General features: G+C 42.7%; 1 long non-coding RNA gene across 1 annotated transcript in view; it reads right to left on the bottom strand.

The window, feature by feature from the left end:
* Nucleotides 1–255: 255 nt before the first annotated feature.
* Nucleotides 256–10,319, bottom strand: part of LOC122812170 — a 76,101-nt gene continuing 66,037 nt past the window's right edge. Inside the window, exon 3 of the long non-coding RNA XR_006366344.1 lies at nucleotides 256–328. This is a non-coding gene — a long non-coding RNA (uncharacterized LOC122812170). The remainder of the gene's footprint in view (nucleotides 329–10,319) is intronic.

Raw genomic sequence — 10,319 nt, 5'->3', positions numbered from 1 at the left:
AATTAATTCTCAAGAGGGTCTCACCTGAAACAAACACTACTTCAAATGTAACCATCCACATTTAACACACCACGTAGCCAGGTTACCAATACCAATGCATCAATGTATATTGTACTCAGATGTCCCAAACAAGAGAGACTGAAGACTTGCAACATTTACAGCACCACAGTAACCAACTACCTTGGGTATATCCACAGTCAAATAACAGACTAACAAAGAGCATGATGCATCCTAAAAGTAATTTAAAAGCAATACCTGTTCTTGTTGTTTTTATACTTTTCTCTTCCAGTTTTGACTGTTTATCGTCCGCTGCCAACTCATCAAAAAACTGCAGAGACAAAAAAAGTGTTATCCAGTTCAATAAATGAAAATTAATTCCATGAAGTTTAGTTGGACTAACACCCAACAAGGGTAATGCTATCAGTCCAAATGCTAACTCCTCTCAAGCAAAGCTAACAGTCAAACGCGGCACTCTGAAACAGCCCATACCAACCAGAGAGAGTTCATTATAGCCTACACAAGTAATATTCAACAGTAATTGAATATTCAAGGGTTGGCAACGTTTATTACCACATTTCATAAAGTCAAAGGGAAAAATGTAAAACAAAATAGTGTATTAGCATCTTTGAAGTTACATAAATTACATCATGTAGTCCAACAGTACATGTTTGAAATTTCAAAAGACTCGCACACACATTTTAGATACACATACACACCTGCGGTAGCGTTGTCGCCTCACAGTAAGACACTGTCCGGTTCGATTCTCAGCTAGAGCGTCTTCTGCGTGGAGACATGCATAAATGGGCGTACCTTCATTGAAGGTTGTGCGTCAGGGCTGGTAACTTGGCACGTAAAAATCAACTACCAATCATTAGCGGACCAGAGTTCCGCTGTGGTAACCCCTAACCGGGAAAAGCCGAAAGACACAACATACACATCTACATACATCTATTTTTCTAGATAGCTATAGAAGGTTTTAATATATTTTAAATGCATTAAATGTTTTTGATAGGCTGGCGGTTTTGATAAAAACCTGTGGACTTCATGCATTGAAAAAGAGTTTAAACAACTTGAAAGATTTGCTCATCTAATAAAATCACTTTTATACAAGATGGTTGGATTCCTAGCTTTATACTACAAATAAAACAACCCGAGATCCTGTACGGGTAGTATAGCTATTTCTAAAACTTAAGAAAATTTGTATAAAGCAGAAAATTGGGAAAATAAAAAGCACAGACAGAAATGTTTATGGAAGACTTAAATGTGACAAGGTTAGAGGCAGAGAAGGCTCGATAGTATTATGGTAAGGTTAAAGATGTGCAAGGATTTGTTTAATAGCATTTCAAAAGGAACAGAAGCACAGACATTCCCAAAAAAAAGCTACATTGGTTGTAATACCCAAAGACAGTGAAGACCCATCTAATCCAACTTTATACAGGTCTTTTCAATTCTAAACTAGGATTATGTGTTTTTGCCTAGAATGACAAAAAGATCATCAAAGGATGCCAAATGTAATAGATATGGACTGATGTGACTATGGGGAGGGGAAGCAAACAATGGACAACAGAACAATAATAAAGAGGGCAGCAAAACAAATTTAATGAAGATAAAACAAAGGCTACAGCTATAAACTATGTACCACACATGACTTGGTTCAGCAATTTCCATATTTATGAGGACAAGATAAAAAGTAATATTTAGTAGTGTAGATTAAAAGGGATATGGTTATGATAGCTATAATACAAAAACTGTAAAACTGGAAGCTCTTACCCATGGATATGAATAGCAAGACAAATGCAGTAAATATATTTACTCCCTTTAAATTTTATACACAGGTCAGGCATATTTTAATCAACCACAGAAAAAGCTGTGGATACTAATATAGTTGAAGGATTTTATTTAGAAAAGGAATACAGCAAGAATCAAGTTGACCCTACCATCAGTACAAGGACGTTTTAGATTACCTGATGTGAAGGGATATTTTAGAGCCAACACACAGTTAAGGCCTAGAGGAAGACTAGGAAGGGGCAGCAATTCAAGAAACAAGGTAAAAATGGGACTTGGGAATGGAGAAAGGAGATTCTTCCGATACGGATTACTGCAATTAGGGATACAAAGAACAGACAAGAGGGGGCTGGAATTTACTGGAGATATATGGCAAATGAACCAAGGAATTGGTAAAAAATAAATTGGAGAAGGAAAGGTAACAGAATATGAAGAGACCAATAAGACATTTGAATTGCAGGCTAGTGATTCCTTTTCCCTATCAAGGATGGAGAGGGTACAAACAAAGAAAAGAGACAGGGGAATCCTGAATAAAAGCCCTGTATTGATGGGAGTTTTTAACCAAATCTATTAAACAGAAAAAAGAAGTTACATACTCACCATAACATTCCATGTGAGTTGTTCATCTCGCCTTCATTCTTACAGAAGGGTTCGGAGCCGATCGTCGGCTCAGAGTCAGCCTACTACAAAGCTTGAGGTCTACAGACAGCTTGAGGCCAATACCCTATCCCACAATGCGCCTCGAGTTACCTCAGATCTTGTTTGCTGTGTCTAACAATACCATGTGCCATTCCATCACTCTTTAGGGAAAACCCATACAAAGACTGAGCAATCATGATAAAACTAGTAGCTCGGTCCTCGAAAAACCCTAGAGGGGATAGGAGGGTGGGAAGTAAGAATGAAGGGGAGATGAACAACTCACATGGAATGTTACGGTGAGTATGCAACTTCTTTATGTGAAGTTGTTCCATCTCGCCATTCATTCTTACAGATGGGTACCATCCCAAGCACCATCTTTTTGGGGTGGCTCAGGGGAGGTATGTTTTTCAGGACAGGAGAACCAAAGGAGGCCCTGTCCCTGGAGGCCTTAACTTTGTAATGAGTGATAAAGGTAAGAGGTCTTGACCAAGTGGCTGCTTCACAATCGTTATCTATAAGAAGCCTAGCAGAAAAAGCAGAGGATGTGGACACTGCTCTGGTAGAATGAGCCTTAATTGTGTGTTGTAAAGGTAAATTGGCAGCTGAATAACTGAAGGTAATACAATCAGAAACCATTTAGATATAGTGTTTTTGCCAATAGCATACCTTTCCTAGAATCTGAAAAGGAAACAAAAAGTTGTTCTGGTTTTGAACACTCTGGTTCTATCCAGGTAAACTCTGAGCTGTCTATGAACATCAAGCTTGTCCAGCATATAATCAAAATTGTTGGTGCATTTGGGGAAAAACACTGCTAAATCTAGTATTTAGTTAAGGTTAACTTCGGTACAAACTTTAGGTAAACATGAAGGATTTGTTCGCAAGGACACACTGTCAGCATGAAAAATCAAATATGGAGGCTTTATGGACAAGGCCTGTAGCACTGATTCTCTACGGGCAGACATAATGGCTACTAAAAAGATGGTCTTCCAAGACAAAAATTTCAAATCACATGAAGCTGGCTCGAAATGTGGGAGAATAATGCATGAAACCATAAAAATTTAGGTTCTATAGGGCATAAGAGGATTTCACTGGCGGTCTGAGGTGGAAGATCCTTTTGAGAAAGGCTTTGAATAGCTTGTGTGACAATGATAAATCCTTCAAAGCCAAGGTGAAAATTAGAGATGGCGGCAAGGTGTACCCAAACTGTTGCTGCCACAGTTCCTTTATTGAAAGGCAGTCAAAAATTCAAATATAGAGGAAATGGGGGCTTAGTAGGGATCAATGCTATTCTGAAAAGCCCATACAGAACATCTTTTCCATTTGCTAAGGTACAACTTAGATGATTTATGAGAAGATATTAAAACATGCTGCATTTCATTTGAGAGGTTACGGAACCTGGCTATGTTGGGAATTGGAGCAACCAAGCTGTCAATTTCAGGGACTGAACAGAGGGATGAAGAGCCCCCGACGAATGAGTCACAAGGTCTGGAACTGGGTCTAGAATCCAAGGCTCTTCCAACAGATGAAGTTGAAGAAAGGGGAACCAAATCTGAAAAGGCCAATGAGGAGCGATTAGAATGACTGTCCTCCCCAGGGCTTTGGGTATCAAGGGAATTGGCGGGAATGCATAGAGGAGACATGGAGGCCAATAGTGTACAAGTGCATCCCTTGGGAAATCTCCCGAAGGGGGGAATCAGGGCAAAGTAGCTTCTGCATTGTGTTCATGTGGGCAGCAAAAAGGTCGCAGCAAGGCTGGCCCCACCTACGGAATATTCTATCTGCTCTCTCTTTTGAAGGACCACTCGTGAGGCAACAAAATTGCCCTGCTCAGTTTGTCTGCAATCACATTGGATTTCCCCAGGACGTGCGTTGCTATCAGAAAGCGCTGGGTAGATATAGCCCACTGCCATACTCTTAGGGCCTCGTGACAAAGGGGGGAGGACCTGGCTCTTCCTTGTTTGTTCAAGTACCAGACCACTGACATGTCAGTCTGAATCGCAATTGTCTCCAGAGGAAGACAGTCATGAAAGTACTGCAACGCCATAAGTACTGCTCTCATTTCCAGGACATTGATATGCAGATGTCTCTTGTTCAGTCCATATGCCTTGGGCTGTTCTTCCCTAAAAACGCCACCCCACCCTATCAGGTTAACGTCCGTGGTCACTGTGGCCGCTGGGGGGGGGGGGGGGTTGGATAAAAGGATGACCCATCATGACTTGGAGAGGTCAACCACCAAAGATCCTTTTTGCATGCGTTTGTTACAATGAGAGGAGACACTGGGAGCTCTTGATAGACCATTAAGTGAATAGCAGCCATTGTAGAATCCACATGTGCATGCGATCCAACAGTATCACTTACTGCAGCTGCCATCATGTCTAACAACTTTAGCACTTCTGATACTGGAGGCTTGTCTCTGGATATAATGTTCTGGACTTGCTGACGAAGTACTGAACCTCTTTCTGCTTGAAGTCTTAAAGTGGTGGTGGTGGTGGTATCCAATTCTGCTCAGATAAAAACGATATGTTGCAATGATGACAATGCAGATTTTTCCGAATTTATGGTAATGCCCAGATGATTGCAAAGAGTAAGAGTGGTGTCCCTGGCTTGTATTAGCTGATGCCTGGTGGTGGCAGTGAGAAGCCAATCGTCTAGGTACGAAAACACCTGGAATCCTAAATGCCTCAGGTGAGCTGTGACCACTGCCATACATTTGATGAACACTCTGGGGGCTGTAATGAGATCTAAGAGCAGGGCTCTAAACTGGCAAGGATTGGCTCCCAGCCGGAAGCGCAGATGATCCCGGATGGTCTGGCCATTTTTATATGGTAGTATGCATCCTGCATTTATCAAGCACATCCAATTGTCTTTCCCCAAAAAGGGAAGCATCAACCATCCAGAACCTTCTCTTTCTTGACAGATCTGTTTAGTCTGCTGAGGTCCAAAATAGGTCTCCAGTCCCCTGTCTTTTTTGGAACTAAAAATAATCTTAAGTTCCTGATCCTGTCTGGTCTGCTGGAACTGGTTGGATGACTTTCTTAGCAACGTTTGGACTTCTACTGTTGCTTATATTCCCTGTAACTGGGTGGAAAAGTCTGGGATTTTTGTCATCAGCGGAGGGGGAATGGTGAAGGGAATGAAATATCCTCTGGAAACTACACTTTGTACCCAGTTGTCATTTGTTATTTTGAGCCAGGCATCTGGCTACAAATATAAGTGACCCCCCGACTGCCTCCAGAGCAGGACAGTCTAGCCTCCTTTCAGGAGCGGGGTTAGGGCTTCCCAAAGAACTGGTCTCAGTCGCCCTTGTTTTGCGGACCCCCTCTGCCGCGGGGGCGGCATCTTCCATTATTGCCCTTTCCTCTGCCCCTGGAGGGGGGACACCACGCACGTCCAGAAAAACTCCTTGGGCTTTTCGGAACCACATTTTTCCTCCCCTTTGACCCTTGGGGTATGGTCTAGTAGGGGTGGAAAAACTGACAGGTGGCAGACTGTCTTTCCTTCCTGCTCACACCTGGTGAAAGTTTCCTTAACTTTGGGCCCGAAAATGGATAAGCCATCAAAAGGGGTGTTGACAAAGGATGAATTAAATGGCTCCGCGAAGTAACACAAGCGCATACAGGAATGTCTCCCGAGAGCAATTCCTGTCCCCGCTGCCCTACTCGTTCCATCAGCTGCATATGAAATGAGATGCACGGACTAATTCACTATGGAATTGAGGGTAGCAAACTGGGAGGAGACTTTCTGAAGCTCCTGCAGCTACCATACCCTGAAGAGTATGCCCAAGCTCTTTTAGGAGGTCTCTTTGCAGTCTTGTAAAATGTGCGAGATAGTTCAGTGAACACAACATGGCAAGTGTCACTGAACTGTACGTGCTTCCCGTATCTATCCATGATCCTAGAGTCTCTCTTAGGAGGATGGATATAGGAAGAAGTTTGACATCTCCTTTTTGGGGGCTGCCGCCACCACCATGGCATCAACTAACACTCCCTTAGTGAGAAAAAACTTATCCTGAGGAGCAGAAATAAATTTATTGGACCTCTTAGACGGGCTCCATGGTGTCTGGAGACTCACACGCCCTTCATGAGACCAGCTCCATGAGATCATCGAAGGGCTGAGACACCCAGCAGGTGGACACTTTATAAAGACAGACTGAGAATGCCAGTCTTTCTCCTGGTCAGCCATACTGAAATCTACAGGATCAAACATTCTACTGAACAATAAACTGCATCAAGAAGAATACAAAAACACACAAGCTTAGCAAACTTAAACTACAGTAATTAGTCCTAAACAACAAATGGGCTGTAATAAGAATAAATGTGATGTAACTATAACTGCACACTGCGCACGCACACTGCACGCACACACACACGCGCACACAGACTATTATATTAAAGAGGATTACTGGCCTCAAACAGTTGTCCTATAAAGCATGACTGAAAAAACTAAGACTGTTCTCTGTTGCATACCACTTTCTCAAAGGCGATCTCTGTCCAACGTACAAAGTACTGTCCAACCCAGAATTGAACATGCTCCATCTTAGCAAAACCAAATCTACTTGAGCCTCAACACAACAATGAATAGAACATGCTTGAGGGATAGATTGCCTTCGCAGAGACTTCCCTTACTATGGAACAAGGTCCCAATCTACATAAAACAGAGCCCCTCACTATCGCTCTTCAAGAGGAACCTTGATGAGTGGATGGGTAACAAAGTTCACACCGGGGATCACACCAACAGCACTACTAGATAGGGGCCAAGGGTACTAGCTGCTAGTACAAGGGTCTACGGAACTACTAAAGGGGCGGTGAGTACTGCACAACCTGGCTGGGCTAATGTATGCCTTTGGGCAGATAGCCCAGTACCAACCTATATATAACACACACACACACACACACACACACACACACACACACACACACACACTATAGTGCATGCACACCCACACAATCTCACATACCATAAAGGGTTCCACATGCTACACTGATCCTGCTTTGTCTGGAACTCATTTCACAGCACTAAAATCAAAAATATTTGCTCAAATCCTGCAAAGTGCTTGAGTAAATGCAGGGTGATGCATTTTATCAGTGCAAGTAAATAGATGGTCACTGCATGTAAATAGATGGTCACTGCATGTAATGAAGGTCAAGGAAGCAAACCCATCACAGCAAGACTTGCTATACTTTCAGACCCACTTCAAAGAGCTAGTGAAGTATCCCCTCCCCCATCACCGCCATACCCAATATGAGGGCAACACCCACACCAACAACTTCCACCAAAGACCAAGGATTCCTTATCAACAAGTGATCTGACTGAACAGCTCAATTACACACCCCCACAATTTCTTGACTAGGTGACAAGATTGCTTTCCTCCATGGTTGCAGACGTATCCAACCATAACAATGTTGTCAGAGTAAATGGGAAACATACCCTAAAGGAGTCCAGAAAAGACTGCTTCCATCCTTAAAATGCTGAAGTGGACTGACTGAGAGCATGAACAATGTCTGTGTAATTTCCAAAACACACCATAATACACAAAACACACCATAATACACAAAGCATACATGGCGAGTGCTGCAATGAAAGTAAGCAGATGAAAGGCCTTGTCTTTGGTCAGGCTTGGGAGATATATTCTCCACCAAATGGTCAGGCTTGGGAGATGTATTCTCCACCAAGGGCGCTTTTTACATACACTGGATATCAGTAACATGGGAACCAATTATCATTAACAAATGGATCCTCGAGATCTACTGTAGCACCCTCATGTAGAGATTGGTATCCAGTTGCCATCAGGATGGATGCCACTTTGAGAGACAAAACCAAGACAGATACTGTACAGATGGACACAAATTCTATCAAAACTGAAAATGTTTATGACTACAGATTATGCGTGTGTGTGTGTGTGGGGGGGGAATAAAAATAAAACTTGTGGAACTTCTCTTAACCAAAAACATTAAAATGGCATAAAACAATTCTAGGACCAAGGTAAATTACTGAACTATCATGGTAAAGCACTCGGGACACTGGAGGGAAGCTTTAAAGGCACAAGTGTCCTGCAAGCATCAATGAAAAAGTACAGAATACACACACTAACCTAGCTTGTCTATCACCCTTATGAACTGAAGCCAACATATTAAGGTTCTATCATCTACATTGGCAGCAACTTTCAGTCATGTCTACCAAGGCAGAAACTGCCCAGAAGGCCTGAAGGTCTATCAGCAATCTTCTGAAGTCCACTATGTGGAAAGGACATTTGTCAGACTGCCAGTCTTTTCTTGTACATGGTTTCTAAATATTTTCCATATCTAGAGTTATTGAGTGAGACTGCTGCAAAACCTGCACCTTTCTCCTTAGCCATGCGTGCTGCAGGTACTTGATGGGAATTCCATGAGTCTCCTCTTCAACAGGACCCTCCCGGTGCTTCTTTGGTGAGGGATAGTAAAAAGGGACACATCTTTTGGGGCAGACATTATGCAGGGGGAACTGCAAAAGCATGGGGACCTCTCTCCTATTTGTTAAAAGGCTGGAGGACTCAAAGAGGTGGATCCTGCCTTAATGAAGGTGCCAGCATCAAGGAGTGGTATGGCACTGACCCGAAATACTTGGGTTCATAGGTGTATACTAGGCTAGTGGCCCTGGAGCCTTTACAAGCTTAGCCCATAGAAGTGCCCTGGCATCATGCTGCTAGACGTTAGCTCCCAGTGCCCTAAACAAGTAGGGCCACTGGAGTGATCCCCGGGGTGAACTTTCTTATTTCCCATCCATTCAATATTTCTCTTGAAGGCCTGTGAGGTGCTCTACTTGACATGTATAGGAACGATGGGCAGTCTCTGGGTTATGAACCTGTCCTGCCAGCTTGTTCTGTTGATTGACTTATCTGGAGCGTATGGTGCAGAGGGATTGGGATTTCTTTAGATGGAGTATTTCTAACCAAGCTGAAAGTCAAGCAGAGATTGCCTCTTAGTAGACGATATGAGACACAGAATAGCTGGAGTTTTTTTTAGTCTGTCCATGCAAGATACGGGTTTAAGGCCTAGGAGCCCGTTTGTGAGGTACTTTGGTGGCCTTTCTAGCTGTTGCACATGTCTAGTGAGGTACATGCCAAACGGGGCGTTATACTCTATGACTGGCCTAATGAGGGAAGAGTAGAGGGAGAGGATTACCTTAGAGAGGGCTTGTTAGGTTGATATCAAGGTTTGAGTGCCAAATCAGCATCAATGTTCCCAAGATAAGTCAGGCTCAGCAATGAATGTGCGGGTGTTGGAGTTGGCTCATCAAGATCAGTCGCTGCCATCACAGGCGATACTTTGAAATTATTACACCAAAGGCACGAAACAAAATGGATATTAAAGTTGACACTAGCTTCTTTGGTTCCAATTCTGAACAGTGAGCTCAGACCAAAATAAGTGGAAGAATTCAAAGTAAAATTCTCAGAAAAAAAGTACAACAGTCAAAAATTGCAAGACCAGATAATAAAAAATCTAAAGGTTTTGCTCACAAAACTCAAAGCATGTTAAGACTTTTTTCAAAGTAGCTTGCTAGCATGGCACTAACAAAATTGGGGGAGGGCACCAGTCATCCTTGAAAGGATGATTATTCCTAATGCCTGCCACATAACTGTAAAGGAGGATGGACTGCCTCTTCCTAAACCTAGAGCTATGTAGAGGACAGTTTATATGTGGCCTGTGAAGGAGCACATATACAAGTACTGCATATTATTTTAGAGCCCTTAAAGAAAAAGAAGTCACAGTGCAGTAAAGTGCATAAAAAATGCAGTCAGAAATACCAATGATATGCTAGGCTTAAAGAAATGGACAGAACACAAACAAAAACTAACTGCCACCTCCTGCTGGCATTTTATGGTAAAAGACAGACATGGACCAATGACGAGGGAAACA

This window comes from Protopterus annectens, chromosome 9.part0 (genome assembly GCF_019279795.1).
Source record: "Protopterus annectens isolate FY-2018-M chromosome 9.part0, PAN1.0, whole genome shotgun sequence".
Classification (NCBI taxonomy): Eukaryota; Metazoa; Chordata; order Ceratodontiformes; family Protopteridae; genus Protopterus; species Protopterus annectens.
The sequence above is the reverse complement of the archived record's forward strand: the minus strand, read 5'-3'. Positions and strand labels throughout refer to the sequence as shown.